Source organism: Leptidea sinapis, chromosome 11, assembly GCF_905404315.1.
Source record: "Leptidea sinapis chromosome 11, ilLepSina1.1, whole genome shotgun sequence".
Classification (NCBI taxonomy): Eukaryota; Metazoa; Arthropoda; class Insecta; order Lepidoptera; family Pieridae; genus Leptidea; species Leptidea sinapis.
Genome location: NC_066275.1, coordinates 13,818,440 through 13,837,880, shown reverse-complemented (window position 1 = coordinate 13,837,880; position 19,441 = coordinate 13,818,440). Strand labels below are relative to the sequence as shown.

The following is a 19,441-nucleotide window of genomic DNA, read 5'->3' as shown; positions in this document are numbered from 1 at the left end:
GAACGCAAACGAAGGAAAGACAATGTTGCCTTTGTTACACGTTTTAGGACAGAGTTCTATAGCATGCAGTATAAATGTCGTGGGGCATTTCTTTATAATAAAAATAGCTGACCCAGAAAACGTTGTATTGCCAATATTAAAATCGCGATACAAAAGTAACTGTTGATCGTAGATGGGTGAAAATTTGAAGTTGTATGTATTTTTTTAATGCTGACTCATAATCAAATTTAAAAAAAAATGTAAAAAATTAAAAAAAAAATCCGTGACCACCCTTAACATTTAGGGGGATGAAAAATAGATGTTGTCCGATTCTCAGACCTACCCAATATGCACTCAAAATTTCATGATGAGTTTAACACCATGACACGAGAATTTTATATATTAGATAAACAAACAACAGTTACATATATATAATAGAAACTACCATGAATGTAAAATTGCATTGATCGCCTGAATACTACCACTAAATTATGATAATACTGAGTTGATCTTATAACACATACGCTAAAGCAAACACACACACACACGTTTTATTATATTATTATGTTTTCTAAGTCTGTTATTTTAAGGCTAAGAAAGAGCGGAGCTTCATGGCATAAGTATTCTTTATATGCTTAAAAGGACGTTCTTGCCACTATTTATTATGGATAATTTATTAAAACCAATAAAGAATTTTATTTTTATTGTTTACTAGCTGACCCGACAGACCTTGTTCTGTACATAATAAATTTTAATAATATTTAAAAAAAACTACGTTCAGAAAAACCGACTTCAAAAACCCAAAAGTAAAATAACTTAATAGTGATTAAATTTAATACAACTCTTATGCAAATCTTATACCTTTAATATTAATAAAATACTATTATTTGTATGTGCTACCTATTGATAGGCTTTAAGCCTATAATATATATAGAAAAAGTTACAAATATATAAAAATTCTAATAAGTTATACATATTAAACTATTCTTTCAATTTGCTTTCTGAACGACGGTGTACACATCAAAGGAAGAACATAGTTTTTGTTTTTATTTGATTCAGAGCATTTTCATATTTATTAACCTTTTAAACCTTCTCTGGACTTCCACAAATAATTCAAGACCAAAATTAGCAAAATCGGTCCAGCCGTTCGCGAGTTTTAGCGAGACTAACGAACAACAATTCATTTTTATGTATATAGATTATTTTTATTACGTAACTATCTACGTTTGTGAAACGTAGATAGTTACCTAACTATGAAATTCCTTGCACAATTTTTCAAGTATGAAATATCATAGATACCTTCAAAAGTATTACCAAAGAGCGTAATACCACCTAAAAGATCAACTAAGAATATAACTTACTTACCTTAATGTGACCGGTATGCTCGTATGTAACTTTTCCATACATAGGAACACCCTTTAATTCGTAGGCATAAAAATACCTTTAAACAGATTGAAATATATGCGTATTTTTTTTTCATTTCTGTCGTAAAAACTAGCTTTGTTTGTAAGCCGTTTCATTTACGTTACAAATGTATCGCAGTCCCATAAGAACTCCCTTGGGAAAGCGAACTAGAATATTCGCAATAAAGTGTACGCTGTTAACCCCTTCTATATAAACCCTTTCTGTGCTAATTTCATGATGATGGCTTCGGTAGTTAAGGAGTGTCAGTAACAAAAACAAACCAACAAACTCATATTCGCGTTGATCGTACAGAATCGGAGAAAATTACAACATAATTGTACATACATATGGAACTGATAAAAATAAATACGAACTACCAACAAATCAGAGTGAAAGGTTTCAAAAGTAATTTCTTATGGTCACCATAGGTCGTATAATTTTAATAAATTGTACAGTATAATTAATTTGATTAATTTAATTAATTTAACATTTATTTTTAAAAATTATATTTTATTTTATTTGTATAAATCGTATAAGACTATAATATGTAGGTAACTTTAATGTCATTTACTACTTATTTCATCTACATATTTTATTGTACCTAACATAAAAAAGATAACTAAAGTACAGATAGCCAAAGCTGTTTTGGACAAACGACTTGATAGTGCAAGAAAATAGTAAATATTTTAGAATTTTTAATTCATCAATCTCAACTCCTAATATTACAGGAAGCTTTTAAGCGTAACGGTAATTAACTAGGTTGCTATGAGTGTAAAGTAATTGATCCCAACATCAAAGTGTGGTTTAAGTACGGCTTATGAACAAGAGGAGCGGGTCTTAACTCTGAGGGAACACACACCCTTGGCGTCAACTCAAAACCACTTTAATCCCCTATGTCTCGCATATCGTCGGCAAATAACTGTACTTCTACCTGGCTTGCCTTAACAATTATGTGCACTTTAGTTTTAAGTAATTTAGCATACCATATTGTTACTGTTTTCAAGCTACGTGGATAATATCCAGCTTTGAAAAATATTGTTTATAACATTTTTTTTAAGTGACAACCCTCACTTCTGGGATTAATTACACAAATTAAATTTGTTTAAATATTGTTTTGCATTGCAATATTTTTTCAATTAATATTTTATGCTAGCAGACTCTAATGGTATTACAATGGATATACTCTAGAATACAAAATTAATATATTTATATAAATTGGGTAAAACTATTTATTCACTGTGCCTGTTGTAGAGATCGCGAGTATTACGCACAGCCTACATACCTACCATTCAGTTTCCTGACCATAAGCTTAAAATATGTTAGGCATTCGAACGGCCAGCCCAAAAAATAAAATCCACTGAGTTTCTTGCGCCCGATCTTTTCAGGTCTGAGGCAGTCTATTTTGAATAGGTTATAGTAGACGTTCAATAAGTGATTTTGAATAAAAATATTTGACTTTAATAATACGCTAACTTTAATTGACGATGAACCATATATCTCCGGTGAGACATACAGCCGAGACAAGCGACCTGGTAATTATTTATCTGCACAAAATTTCCTTTCCAATGATATATTAAATATGTCTGTTGGGTGGGTACCACTTTCAATATATTTTTGCCCATCGTGTTTTGGTTCGAATATTGCGAGCAAAATTGTACCGCTACTTGAGGAGGGGTATAGTCAATATAGTATGTGTTGCAGATACTAAATGTGAGTCGTTTGACAACGATATCAAGAGACTGGTTCCGTCAGTAGAAGGCCTCAGTCTTGAAAAAAACTATACACAGAAAATCGCAAATCTTCTTCGACGAAATTGACAGAAACTACTTTTTTGCTTATTTATTTAAAGAATAATAATGATATAAGCTTCTTAGAGTTAATGATATTAAACTTGTCATAATATGGAACACTTATTGAATGTGTAAATATCGACTCTGATACAGATACTTTGTAAGAACTGGTTTTAGTATAAACATTTTATTAAATTTAGCTTACATCTCAGCTCATATTTTTATCTTCCTATACAATGAAATAACCCTAAAATTAAACTGAGTCGATACAGATTAAAAAACCATCAAAATGACTCATCTTTATGTATAACTCGCGCTTGACCGAAAAATAACTATGTCGAAATTGTTTTTACAAAAAGAAAACAAATGGTTCTTCGGACATATTTATGTATGTCTTATTTTACAATACAGTCCCAATTAAAAACACACAGAATATATTTTTGAAGGATGTGCTAGGATAATACTAGAGTAGCATACTTGTACAGTTCTCGCCAGGTAGTCGAGGTGGTTGAAGGGCGCCACGTCCGCCCACAACGGCCTTCACAGCCTTCAAATTTCAGTCTGAACCCGACACAGCGGGTGTGCGGGCGTGTTCTCTGTTCTTAGCAGCGGTTGGATAACGTATAAAAAATGTCTCGACACCTATTAATGTCAGTACACATTGTGAGTTACAAGTGAACTGCTATATTACTGGCGGTTGTTGAGCTAGAACTTTGGATGTGGTATTTGTGAATATGTGACGTGTATTTATTTTAACTATTCGTAAGTTTTAATTATTACATTTTATTAATTTAGAATTCTTATTAGGTATATATTTATGTTACAGTCGATCTACAAGATGCGGGCTTACTTCCAGAATGAAATAAATTCGCAATAACCTTTAGTACTAGAGAATTAAAAGTTAAGAATACCTTTATACTATAAAATATTGGGCAAGTTTCTTGCACCGTTTCTCTCCCAGCGCGGGATTTGTTACCGATGCGGTGGTAGTGCTTTGAGTAAAATCAAAAAGTATTTAAAATTTAGAGGAATTTTCACTATTAACATACGTATTAACTATTTATCTTTACAAATCTCAATTTACTCATGGTAAGAGGTCCTGTATTCTGTTATGTACCTGTTCTTCGGTGTCTTTCACGGTTGATATATATTCTCAATATTAACACAACGACAACGCAATGAACTACCATTCATATACGAAGGTGGTAAAGAATTGAAAAATTGCGACCAAAGTTAAAATCAAAACCGAAGGTGCAATATTATAATAATACTATGTTAAAGTTGGAGACAACTATCAAGCTTATGTCGCCATAGCGATGCAAAAAGCAAAGTTTTTTTATACATATCTATCAATTATGAATTTTATATTTAAAATTATATCATATCAGCTTCTGCTATCGAGATAGTGGATACTTACGAATTATCCCACTTCAGTTTCTTATAATAATTATTCAACCACAAACTTTATATCTAATCCGAATAATGATATATAATTTAAATTGAATGATTTCAATATTGCGGCAATTTTTGGAGTATGAAGTGAGATGGAATTTAACTATATTTTTAAACTTTCACTTAAAATTCAAAGGTATTTCAATTTATATACAATAACAGCCATAATATTTATACATTTCGATAACAATAATTCATAATGTCTACAAAAAAATTAGGGCATGCGTGATTGGGTCGTTAATGTTTGATTAATGATCGACGGTATATCATTAATCACCTTTTACTTTATCTAAAGGCTATAAAAATCGAATTTTCCAGATATGTTACCCAAAAAATATTCACATGGTACGTCGATTTATGTAACGTAATATGAAGAAGCCGCATTTATACCATACTAACGGAATATATTATTTCATTTCAATGCTTAATACAACGCTACGAATTCGTGCTACCTATCCATAATATTAAATGTATTTTCTTGTCATGATGTATTCATATCATCATAATTATCAACCAAAAACCTAATGCTTTTTAAAAAAATTACATAAAGCCGTAATAGACAAATAAAGCAAAATTGCAGTTGTTTTAATATTTAATATCGAATTTTGGAAAGAATATTTCAAATCGTTGAGCTGTCAAATAGACTAGAGATAATAATTGCAACGGTGCAATGAAATGGAAAAACATATATTGCTTTAAAGTAATAGATACCTTTCATATCTATTAATTTTTAATGTAAATCCATTTAAGTTTTGAAATTATTGTATATAAAATTTATTTTCTCAAAATTGATTCCTTTAGAATTCTTTTTGATGTCATTTCTAATATACTAGATACTACTACCGCTTCGGAAACAAATGACGCTCTGAGAGAGAAGACGTGGCACTAGAAACTCTCCCAGCATTCTGTTTTTTGCGCTCTTTTAAATAAAAATATAAAATATTTTACAGTCATTTCTATCGCTATAAAATAATCATAATCTAGTCCCAGGCTGTCCGATCACTTAGATATTCAGCTGGTCTGTAATAGGTTTTACGACAGAGCCATTTTTTAATAAAACATTCAAATTTATTTATAGATAATGCCTGAACAGTGGCTGGGACTTTATTATTTGGTTTCTCGATGATTAATGTTATTATCCAAATAATGTATCAATCATACAAAATCTTTTGGCCAGATTTTGGCGAGACAACACGTCCTGAGGATGCCTCGTGTAGAGGCGAAACACCTGTCGAATTGTTTTAAGGACAAATATTGGCGGAATTAACACTAAAGAAAAATTAAATCATTTGTATAATTATGGATATCCGCAAAGTAACGCCTACTTCAATAAATTTTTTTTCAATGTGACAATCATTAAAATTATGAGATATTAACTCACACTTTTTTTTGTGGGAATGTGTTGGTTTTGTTTGAAAATATTTAAGTACCGATGATTGTTGAATTCATAGTAACTTATTCGTCGTAGTTAAAAACCGATACAATTAAGTTACCGCTTTGATAACAAAACTGTTTAATTCTAAAAGCTGAACACTTCAAAAATACTTATTAATTATAAAACCCTCGAGACTGTAGTCTGAAATACAATATAACTGTTATCCATTAAAACATTACAAGTGGTATTTATATATTATAATTAGGCTGACAGAGAATTTTCTTAATTATATTTTTTAACTTATATATTGACAGATTCTGAATGTTGCTGGGAATTTTGTTGTTAAAACGAATATACTGGCTCTTACTTACTCAGACTAATTTTACGGGTTGACTGATCTGAAAAGCCAGATTTTACTTATTTTAATTAATTTGATCTGAAAATCTATATAAATTTTATTTTACTTATTTTAATTATTCTGATCTGAAAAGCCATATAAATATGAATTTACTTATTTTAATTATTCTGATCTAAAAAGCCATTTAAATTTGAATATACTTATTTTAACTATTCTGATCTAAAAATCCATATAAATTTTAATTAACTTATTTTAATTATTCTTATCTGAAAAGCCATTTAAATTTGAATCTTCTTATTTTAACTGTTCTGATCTTAAAATCCATATAAATATGAATTTACTTATTTTAATTATTCTGATCTGAAAAGAAATACAAATTTGAATATACTTATTTAATTATTCTGATCTGAAAAGCCATATAAATTTGAATTTTGGTCAAACTATAATAGCTTGGTAACCATCGTAATTACTTGACAACCTGCGAGTTAGCCACTAACATCAAGTTTGTTACTAAAAGCTGAAACTAGACGAGCTTTCAATAAGGTTTGCAATTACGGAAATTACTTTTGCAAACTGTCGTTAGTGAGACCAATTAAAATGGAGAATCGCGAAACTTAAATAACCTTTGCCTATGAATAGTTTTGTTAATTGCTTGGATTTTATTAAAGTGGCACGTAGTTAATATATTTTACAGTTTTTATGTCATTATTTTTGATGAAATGATGGAAGTTATTGTAAGATATTTCACCAGTGATAAAATAGTAGATTTGCTATGTAATATTTTTCGGTATTAGAGAGATTCAAAAGGAAACCCCAGTGGTCAATTTGTACTCTTATATATTTTTAGATGGTTTGATCACGGATTCTCTCCGTGATACGATTTCCATGCACACATTTTGGATTATTTTTTCCTTAAATTATTAAATTTAATTATTTTCAAATAAGATTATTACCATGCAAATTAACTTTGAATTTAACTGTACTTTCAACTTTCTCTTATACACGGGTTACTTTTAACCGTAATATGACACAATCCCCGCCCGCGATCACTTTTAGTGATCGCGGGCGGTGGTCATTCCAAGATGCTTATTTAAAAAAAATGTGTGCATGTCGTGAGTGTCAAGTTGAACACTCGGTTGGAATGAACTTTGTGAATTTCCAAGTGTGATGGAACTTACACGTTTTCTAGTAAATTATAAATGATAAACGTATTAGAGTAATATAAATTTTAGGGTTGTGTGAAACCATAATGCAAGTGAAACTTTTTTCACAAAATACAATATTAATTATTAAAATCAGCATAATAATCAAAAGATAAATATATAAATAATGCTTTACTTATATAATATCATTCATAAAGAAAAATAAAATGTATTAAAAAACTTTTGTCTGGTGTGGGGTTCGAACCCACGCTCCCTTTCAGCTGTAGTTGAAATAATTATTCAACTTACTTCGCGGCCGGCTGAGATGGCGTCCTGACTGAAAAATCTTACACTTATTTTCGCCTAGCCCTTGACGTCCAAAAGTAACATGATTCCAAAAAACCCTCCCGAAATATTTTTTTCAGGCGATAAATTATATTAATTGTTATTTAACTTAGCTATAGCAAACAATGTTTGATATCTGACTCTCAATGGATTACTGGATTTACTCAATATTTTGTGTTCAATTCAATGTTGGTAGATACATAAAAATGGCATGTAGATCTTAGGAATAGAACGGCAGGGAATATTATGTCTGTATCGTTTCCATGCGCAAAGCAGGTTTGAAAAATAAAATCAAATATGATTTAGGTATAAGAGGTGTCTGTGGTGCAAAAAATATTTATGAAGTATAACTGAATACCTACAAAGTCTAGTGTAAGCTAAGTCCTAGCTATTGCTAGCCATGAAGATGATGTATTCATCATCATAAGATATAATACGTATCACGAACAAAATGGTTAATAACAAAAACTTTACCGTTATATGAACATGGGTCATAGAAAAATAATAAAATAAATTTGATATCTTATAAAATTCTCGTGTCATGATCTTTCGTTTGCGAGAACTAAAAATCACACCTCAAAAAATTAACGTCACATACAATGACTGTGTTGTAGAAAGTGTCGAAACAACAAAATTTTTAGGACTTAACATTGACAGTAAATTGAATTGGAAGGCACATGCGATAGAACTTAGTAAGAAAATAAGTAAATACTCGTACGCACTGCATGAGCTTTCAAAAGTCGCTAATAGACAAACTGTTCTGACAGCGTATCATGGATTTGTTGTATCCAACTTACGTTACGGCATAATTTTCTGGGGAAACTCATGCAAAAAAGATATAATTTTTAAAGCCCAAAAGAGCTGCATTAGGTCAATGTGTAGTCTTAAAATAAGGGATAGTTGTAAACCCTTCTTTAACCAACTTAAAATTCTTACTTTGACCTATACACTATATATCTATGAAATAGCATTATTTGTAAAAACTAACCCTGATACATTTGTCAGAACATCTCAAATCCACAATATTAATTTGAGAAGCAAGGATAGATTACGTTTACATGGCAGCAACACAGCTTCGATGTACAATAGTGTTCTTGAAATGGCGCCGAGAATATTTAACAAGATACCTACAACTATCACAGAACTTAAGTTGACTTGTTTTAAAAAGAAACTATTTAATGTGCTAGTCACGAAATCGTACTATTCCATAAAAGACTTCTTTTCAGATACAACACTCAATTAACATTTTTTAAATATCATATTACTTAATTTAATTTCTTTTTACCAGTTTCACTTGTTATATGTTATTTCAAAATATTCAATTATTGATATGTACATCAATTAACTGTCATTGTGTATAAATATATTTGTTTGACTTGTTATTAACTACTATTTTTACGCCACAGCGTGCGGGCAAGGAATGGAGAACTTTTATTGTGATTTGAAACATCTATGTATACCCATGACTACAAATAAATGATCTTATCTTATCTTATCTTATAGTGTTAAACATTGAACTCCTCCGAAACGGCTTGACCGATTCTCATGAAATTTTGAGTGCATATTGGGTAGGTCTGAGAATCGGAAAACATCTATTTTTCATCCCCCTAAATGCTAAGGGTGATCCACACAATTTTTTTTTCTATTTGTTTGATTATGAGTCAACATTAAAAAATACACACAATTTCAAACTTTCACCCACCTACGATCAACAGTTACTTTTGTATCGCGATTTTAATATCGGCAATACAACGTTTGCTGGCTCAGCTACGAGTAGTAGATACATATAATTATGTAGTTATAGTAAATACACACGTTATTGTTTAAATATCTGTAACAAAGTTGTTAAAAACGCCAATCGGACGGAGACAATCCGCAGATAGAAACAGAAGCTCTATTCTCGTAACAAAAATAGAAAAGGATCGACCTCATTGTCTTAAAGTGATATTTCGTATTCTTGTGACGAAAATTGATAGTTTAGTTCCAATTATGATGAAGTTACGTTCCGATTTCGGAAAATCATTATATGAATATTGTCGTTTAAATTAGTTCAGTTATCGTTATAGATAATAGGAGAATTTGATTATTAATACGTCTAGATAGACTATGACAGCTGTGAAAACGTCGAAATGAGTTAACCTCTATTTTGAGCAAATCACACAAAGTAGCTTTTTATTATATAATAGGAGGACAAACCAGCGTACGGGTCACCTGATGTTAAGTGATCACCGCCGCCCACAATCTCTTGCAACACCAGAGGAATCACAGGAGCGTGGCCAGACTTTAAGGAAGGTGTATGCGCTTTTTTTTGAAGGTACCCATGTCGTATCGTCCCGGAAACACCGCACAATTAAGCTCATTCCACAGCTTTTTAGTACGCGGAAGAAAGCTCCTTGAAAACCGCACAGCTTGTCACGCACACTAAACTAATATTCCTGGCCTGTTTTTATCGGTTGTCTAACAGCAAGATACTATCTAGAAGATAGATACTATCTATAAGATAGATCTAGACGACTTAATTATCTTAGAGGAGAATACGAATCTAGCGAAGAGCGTGGATAGAATGGAACTTAACGCCAACGATTTTTAAATCACGTGAATACTGCCGGTAATATTGGTGAGAGTATCCAGAAACGTAATTGTGACTATAATCTGAAAAGTGTTTAACATAACATAATAGTGTAAGATATTACCAGTGCTATAAAAATACATAAGAAACTTTTTATAACGGTTGAAAGTGCAATGTACTGTGGAGTAAGGAAGGAGATAGAATACCTCATTGTGCCCGTGATTACGCTTTCATAGCCTACAAGCTGGATTGTACAACGATGCTTGAACTGAGTGTGGAAATAAAACAGAAAACTATTGTTTGTTTTTCCTGAGAGTAATATTTACAGAAGACTTTTCTTATTGCAACGTTTTCCTACTGGTTTTTTGGTACACAAATATTAGTTTGAAACTTGTGAGCTGATATTGCCTTAAATTTAGACTTAAGATTAATGAGAAGAAGTGGCAAAATATGATAAAACAAAAATACTCACTGAATCCCAGGAGTAAGTAAAAATTAAAATGTAAATTAAGAGAAAAAAACTTTTAATTGTTTGAGTACAGTAGATACATCAATCCACACACACCTAAATCAATATATAGGTATTGTGCGAGAATTAGGTTAACGATTATAAAAATATATAACTATAATGAAATAAGATAATAAGCTTAGCTTCATTTTTATGGCGTATTTTGTAGATATTTATCGAGCATGACGCATGGACCAGCCATAGTCTCCCTCGACCGTATTATATGGAAGGGAACAACCTGACTCCATGTGCAGAATAACCTCGAAAAGGTTACGTACATTCTCCCTGTTTCGTTTTATATTTTTGGGATACCAGTCTGTGATGGATTTACTCCATTTGTCTGTACTCCGAGTCTTACCATTTTTTAAAGGTTTTCTCAAACAAAATTGTTTCGTTTACTCATATTTTATCATTATAGTCATTACACATATGGAATTCTGGTTGGTACTAATAAAGTTATAAATTAAATCATCTCTACAAAATTATTTACCCACCCGCTTGTTACTCATTATGTATTCCAGGAGAGTTCAAACGCTCACCCCCATTAACTATTTATGTAACACATTAATATTCCAACATTTTTGATTCAACGTTTGGATTCATTTCACTAAAATAGTCTGTATATTTAATCTTTGTAAGTGAAACTCATGAATCGATGTACTCCTATTGATTTCTTCTCCTCTGGTATATATTATATGCGATAATTATAAAATAATTTGTTATTCATATTACAGCCATTGTAAGATACTCTATTTGATTTAAAAGAGTGGCCGTTGAGTTTCTTTGTATGTTCTTCCCACGAACTCTACTTTTTCAGAACGTAATATACAATAATTCTATAAAAATACTTTCAGTGATGATTCAAAAGCGCTTACTTTAAAACTAATTGAATGCTTAATTTGCCGTGTTGTGTATTTGAAGTGTTTTCGTAAAGATTTAATTTAAAAACCAATATCCTAAAACAAACATGTAACAATCTCTTAAATTGATTCATTTACGCAAAACCGTCATAACGGTTGGGGCGTTTTTGACGACTTTCAAGCGATTAAAGCCTTATCGTTCGACGTCGGATGATATATGACCCGGCCATCAAATTGAAATTTATTTGCTCTGTTAGTGCTTAATCGCAGTTTAGTGAGATTTATTACTCCGCAAAGCTCACTTGTTTTTTACCGCACGGTGATGAGTGGATTTTTCAATTATGAAATCGAGTGCTTAAAATTATTTACGATTATAATAATATTTCTGTTATTACACTGACTCTCAGTATTTATTATGATTAATTTTCTGTCATGTTCCTTAGGCTTACATACACTATTCAACTGATAGAGTTACTTGAAATCCGTAATGATTTTTGCAATTGATCGTGGATTCTATTTTATATTATTATTTTATTATTATATTTATATTCTATTGTATAGTTAATATTTTGTTAACCAGATATATTATAATTTTAAGAATCAAGTGAAATTTTTTTATGTTAATATTGTTAGAGATCTCTCTACTGTCTACAAAAGCCGCGTTTCATGAAATTCTCATTAAATATAAATCTAGAAATTAAAATAAAATTTTATAATTGCGTAAGTACTCTTAGTACTACGATATCCTAAAATTAATTATAAATTTATTATTCTCCTTCTTACTTGGCTGAGTTGCATCAACTTTAGCAATAAATGAAGCACTAATTTTAGAAATATCAAACATGTTAAAGTACCGATTGAGCAAAAAATGTGTTGCACCATTTGACAAGTTTTAGAAGACGTCACAGCTTTAACTTTAGCAGTTAACCGTCCATCTTCGGTTAAAGCTATTGTTAATGTTAAATAACTAAATAGCGAACTGTGTAAAGTTTCAAATAAATATTCGATATTGACTTTATATTTAACTTTAATCTTTAACTACGCCAAGTTATACATTGATTAAAGTTATTTAATATTTAAGAGTTATTGTTTATTTATAGAAAATTGAGAAGCCTAATGTATTTATGTATGTGTTGTGTGTACGTGTGTGCTACTTTTATTTACTTGCCTTTGGGTGTTTCTTTATATATGTATTGAGGTTGAGATATGATGGATTTGATAGTATTATAATCTTGAGTTAACGATAAATTATGTCATAATAGATTATTTTGATATTATGAATAAATACATCTCAATAAAAGTCCTGAATGCCTAAAAAATCAATAAAACACACCCACACTAACAGACTTTACACAATACGGTTAAGTGTGTCAGACGAACGTAACTTTTTTGCTTTTCCAATAAAAGTTACATTTGAGCGTTCACTATTGGAATTTTTATTTTTGCACAGCTCTCGTTCCCACGGCTGTCCACTCGGTTGAATTGGCAAATGGACTGCGAATTGTTTTAATGGGATAAAATCAGGAATGAGTATAATATATCAACTTAATCCAACTTTATCTCTTTTAAAAATAATGAGGCGATCTTTAGTGTACAGTGACTTTTAATAATTTTTATCTTGGGTAGCTTATGCCTTGTAACCCGGTGCATTAATTTAAATTAAGCAAATCTAGCGTGGCTAAATCTTTTGTCCATTATTATATAGATATAATAGTTTTTACTTATAAACAAACTTATTCAATTAGTAAAACAGTCATTACTAATTCAACTGTTTTACATACATACATCAAAGAAATATTTATAAAGACTCAAGAGAAACTTATAAACAAAAATAAACTTCGTTGCTTCAGAAGACTCAACATAAGTTTCGCAATGAGTTATAACTTCGTCATATTTCATTGTACTCGTACGAGTGTGCCTGGAGCGATGTTTTGTTTCGTACAATGTATTGTTTTATTTTATCTTGAAAATATTTCCACAATTTGTTCATTCGTCATCGCTCTTTACGTTTTTGATGATAGGAAAACATTCATTCTTTTCCCAAATTATTTTAGAAGTTAAATTTCCTTTTGATAATTGACACACTTCTTATCTTTTGCTAGGTTATCTGTGACTTCATCGGTCAACATAATGTTTTACGTATACACAAATGAGAAGACGTTACCCGATTGAAAGTGATCACCGCTACACAAACTCTTGAAGCACCAGGAATTGCACGTCTGTAGGTGGCCATTTAGTTAGGTGTACACTTCTCAATTTACATATCATTTTTCTAATTAAAAAGTTAAACTGTAAGTTTAAGAAAACCGAAAAGTCGTCAGACTGCATCAAAGAAGCGAAAACATGAATTGAATAACAGCTTTCTGTATCTGCCTCCATCACCGGCGCGACGGAGCAAATGATTCTGATGTATGTGCTGTAGTAAGGATTTTCTTCTTCGCCCAGCGAGTCTCTTTCCCTCATCCTTGCCCATCATAATGAGCTCCAGCAGCTTATAATTATCGTATCGGAGCACATGGTTAAAATATTCTATTTTGCATTTCTTGATACTAAGCATAATTTTTGGTAAGTATGAGTTGTTGAAGTCACTTCTTCAACTGAAATAATAAAAAATACACATACGATATAAGAAGATATCAATTATTCTACAGAATAATTTTTAAATATTGTAATCTGGTACTAACAATAAGGTTAACGGACAAACCTGTTAATTACAATAAAATCATTGTATCGTTGTAGAACGAACTCTACAATATATTAAAAAATATTTTGTACCTTTGCCTTCAAATTGCTAATGAATTCTTTTTATGAAAATAAGGGACGAGACGAGCAGGACGTTCAGTTGATGGTAACTGATACGCCTTGCCCATTACAATGCAGTGCCACTCAGGATTCTTGAAAAACCCAAAAATTCTGAGCGGCAGTACAAATACAAATGCACTCGTCACCTTGAGACAAGATGTTAAGTCTCATTTGCCCAGTAATTACACTAGCTATGGTGCACTTCAGACCGAAACACAATAATGGTAAGATATCACTGTTTCACGGCAGAAATACCCATAATCTCCTGTGCAAAGGAGCCTCACACTGGTGAATGGTTTCTTTGTGTATTTAAGAATAATTAATTCATTCATAAGTTAATAAACTTGCGTGAATACGTTTATCGATAAACATCCGGCTGGTTGACAAAGACAAACTATTCGAACAATAGTTATGTATTGGTATTACGGTTTGACACGCTCAGGCTAATCGGTTGTATTTGGTTGAATCAGTAAACTCTGTGATCTGTAAATGCTTTGTAATTGTGTTTTGGTTAGCGTTCTAGCTAGTTCCTGTTCTAAATCACATAATGGTTTCACAGTAACTATGTTTTATTTGAACAGCTCTCTCATCTCTCACATAACCTTACATCATTTATACATTTAGATTTTATAGAGATTTAGACAGCAGTGAAACAAATTTTGAAAAAAACTTGTTTCACGCAACGTTGAAAAAAATTTATTTTAGAGTTTTTCTATTTTGAGCAATGCACGCACACTAACACAAAGTGTCATACAAATCGCGAATGTAAGACGTAACTTGTCACGCACACTAAAGTATTAAACCTAGCATGTTTTTATCATGTTTTTTATAAATTATCTATGGTTAAAAAAATTAAAAAAAACTGACATGCAATTTCAAATAAGCACTTAAGAAAATACACTCGTGTCCCAAATGTTTTGAGTTTTCTTTAGTGCTAGTTCCGCCAATATTTGTTTTTTAACCAATTCGACACGTGTTTCGCCTCTACCCGAGGCATCCTCAGGACATGTTGACTCGCCAAAATCTGTCACGAGACTGAATTAACTACTAATAAAAACTTATTATAATCTTATAATAATGATATAATACTATCTATAAAATACTATAATTAATAATCTATCTACAAAAAGCAAATCTAACTTTAGAACTGATTGTTTAGTTTTGTTACATAAACTTTTTCTATACTTATCATTATTAACATATTTGTGTCTTTGACAATATTATAATATGTGTTTATGTGTTGGTGTCCTCCAGTATTTTTATCAAATGAATTAAATAAAAAAGTCAGGAGTACCAGGCAGACATAATATACCAGCAACCGTAAACTCCTGCATATTTTTTTCTACATACTTATTACGCGGTATATTTAATACTAGTCTTAAAAATTGTTTACCTCGCCATATTTAATTGACTATCAGTAAAATAAATAAAATAAAATCAATAAAGAGAAACTAAAAGCGTTGTTATCGTTAATGTAACCAATTATTTTGATTGACAAGTCGTAATTAGTCAATCACACTTAACTTAAACTCCTTTGTATTTTGAATAATTAACCAGTGGGAGGATCCTTTGTACAGGATTGCGGCTAGGTTATGGGTACCACAACGACGCCTATTTCTCCCGCGAAGCAGTAATGTATAAGGATTACTGTGTTATGGGTCTGAAGGGCGCCGTAGCTAGTGAAATTACTGAGCAAATGAGACTTAACATAGTATGTCTCAGAATTTTTGGGTATTCAAGGAATCCTAGCATAAGCTCCTATGAATTTTAAATAATTAAGTATATTAAATACAAAGACATAAATGATTTTATTTATTTCATTAAATGTTTTTTAATTTTGCGCTTTAAAATCGATGCAGAGTTCCAAAATATGTCCATATCTGTTAATTTAAATATATTGTTATTGGACATTACCTACAGAGTCCTATCGAGGTTACTCTTTGTTATTCTTGGCCTGAAAGTCTTGGAACCGCCAACTTTTTCTTTTTAATAAGTTCGGGCTGTCAATACTGTAATATGTATATACTGAAGGTACAGTCGTTAAGTAGTTACGAATTTTCATATGCATAAGTATACTCAATGTAACAAAAATACCTAAAATACATTAAAATGCCAAATGACATTGACCTTATAAACTCCGACTTCTCGCAGCCGAAGCACTACAACAACCAACATCGATCAAGATTTGGTTATTTTGAGGTGAATAGTCATACTTTATTTTTAACCATTAAAAAAAATGTCATACGAAGTGGGAGTATAATTTCGCTTCAAGCTTCATAAACATCAAAGTAAATTAGTTATTTATATACTTCGCTACCTAGTTAACCATTTTGTTAACTTTTTAATATTCACTTATTTCACCAGTGGGAGGCTCCTTTGTACAGGATGCCGGCTAGGTTATGGGTACCACAACGGCGCCTATTTCGTATTGTTAATGTAACCAATTATTTTGATTGACAAGTCGTAATCAGTCAATCACACTTAGCATAAACTCCTTTGTATTTTGAATAATTAACCAGTGGGAGGATCCTTTGCACAGGATGCCGGCTAGGTTATGGGTACCACCAATGTCGTATTTCTCCCGTGAAGCAGTAATGTGTAGAAATTACTGTGTTTTGGGTCTGAAGGGCGCCGTAGCTAGTGAAATTACTGGGTAAATGAGACTTAAAATCTTATGTCTCAAGGTGACGATCGCAGTTGTAGTGCCGCTCAAAATTTTTGGGGATTTTCAAGAATCTTGAGCGGAACTGCATTGTAATGGGCAGGGCGCATCAATCACCATCAGCTGAACGTCCTGCTCGTCTTGTCCCTTATTTTCATAAAAAAAAAAAACATAAATTATTATTATTTTATTTATTATTTTATTATATTATTTGGAATTATGACTGTTTTATACATTATCCATAATATAGGTATGTACATTTCGACAGATACACAATTATTTACAGTTTATAAGGCTACTACATTTTAGAATATCAATTTGTTGGACGGGTTGAACGAAAATTTGAATCTTAAATTATTATTTGGATCCAATATTCAGATTGTCATGTAAGCGAAATGTTCGCCAGTGACTATGATATAATAATTATAATATGTCCCTATTAATATTATAAATGTGAATGTAAGTTTTTTTGTTACGCTTTTACGTCGGAGCTACTGAACTGATTTGAATTTGAAATTCAGTACAGCGATACTTGGGAAAGGCTACATATTATCCCGGAATAGTCCATGGTTCTCGCGATATTTGTGAAAAAATTAAATTCACTTCGATGAGCTATAACTATACCAATAGTAAGCTAATTTGCCAAAGCTATTTTTATCAAAATAACGTTCATATAATATGTTGGGAATGGGAGTGAAAACGGGAACCAGAACTGGAATAGCACATGAGATTATCTTCAATTCGAAAGCTTAGCGAATTCAGTAAACATGAAAACACTTTTCCCATCCAGGGAACCCACCCCACCAAACTACAAGTACCTTGCTGTAGAACTACATTATTTCAGAGAAACTGTTTGTTTATGTGCATAAAAGTCTATAATCACATCCCAAAAATAATAAGAGTGGTATCGTCAAATAGGAATTTCTCATCTAAATTGAAAATATACCTTAGTAAAAACTGCTTGTATTCATTAGACGAATAGTTTAACTAAAATCTTGACTATATACTATATAATACTGCTACTAATCTTTTGTTAAATTTATATTATTGTAACTAATGATTTTTTTTGTATTGTAAGAAATGTATTTTATAAAATTTGCACGTCATAAATGTTGCAAACATGTACTCAATAATATTTATGTAACATCAATCATATTTATGTAAAATGTTTATGCAAATAAAAACTTTGACTTTGACTTTGACTTTGGAACTTGCTTATTATATTAAAAAACCCCTTATCTACACAGACGAAGTCGCGAAGTCCTCCGCCGCGTCTTTCTGTCTGTTCGTGATAAACTCGAAAACTATTGCACCGATTTTCATGTTGTTTTTACCAATTGATAGCGAGGTTCTCGCGTGTGGTTTAAGATTTTATTTTTAAGTGTTTGTATTTATTTTTTTATACACTAACGATATTTGTTGGAGGTGTCGGAAACAATAAGCTATCTGGGAGCTTTCAAGGAAACAAATTGTGAAGGTCTACAGAAAAGTCCTCGACGGCATAACATGTTTCTCTCTTAAGGATAAGATACTAAATCCATTTTAATACTTTAAAAATTGTCAATTACAAAGCGGCAATATAAAAGCTGTTTACACAAATATGATATTAATCCTTATCATTTTATTACTACATATTATAAAATTATACAGAAATAAGTTTTTGTTTCATTTTAACTCATTTACTTTCATAACACTTTTCCGATCGTATTAGACTACATGATTGCCGAATACTTAATTTTTTTTCTTTTGATAGAACAGCGTATGTCGGTTCAACTAGTGCCATATGTATGTGGAGTCTAAAACGTACCGAATCAGGAAGTATTGTGAATGATTTGGTCAAAAAATTTACTCAATATCTATACGACCGAGCCGTGCTTTAAGAATCTACAAAACTTTAACAAAAAATAAAATCTAATAGGACATCTGGATTAGAACCGGAGTCTTCTGCTTTCCGGTTCACCCAATGTCCCATCAGAGCTATTATAGTCTTGTATAGAGTGGCGAAATTTACCTTAGTATTCTAATGTTATTGAGCTGTTCCTAATTAAAACACGGATAAAACTACATTTTTTTAAATTTAACCGATTTCTCGTCCCCGAAACTACCTGTATATCTACTAAATTTCATTAGAATCGTTGGAACCTTTTCCGAGATTCAGATTATATATATACAAGAATTGCTTGTTAAAAGGTATA

At 31.3% G+C, this 19,441-nt stretch overlaps 2 protein-coding genes across 3 annotated transcripts in view; one reads left to right on the top strand and one right to left on the bottom strand.

The window, feature by feature from the left end:
- The window catches only part of LOC126966977 (uncharacterized), a 516,069-nt gene that overhangs the window by 56,970 nt on the left and 439,658 nt on the right, over positions 1-19,441 (bottom strand). The window lies entirely within an intron of this gene.
- LOC126966914 (chaoptin-like) overlaps positions 3,753-19,441 on the top strand; it is a 32,166-nt gene continuing 16,477 nt past the window's right edge. For both annotated transcript variants that reach the window (XM_050811197.1, XM_050811196.1), the window contains exon 1: positions 3,753-3,935. The gene's annotated coding sequence lies outside the window, so the exon portion shown is untranslated. The remainder of the gene's footprint in view (positions 3,936-19,441) is intronic.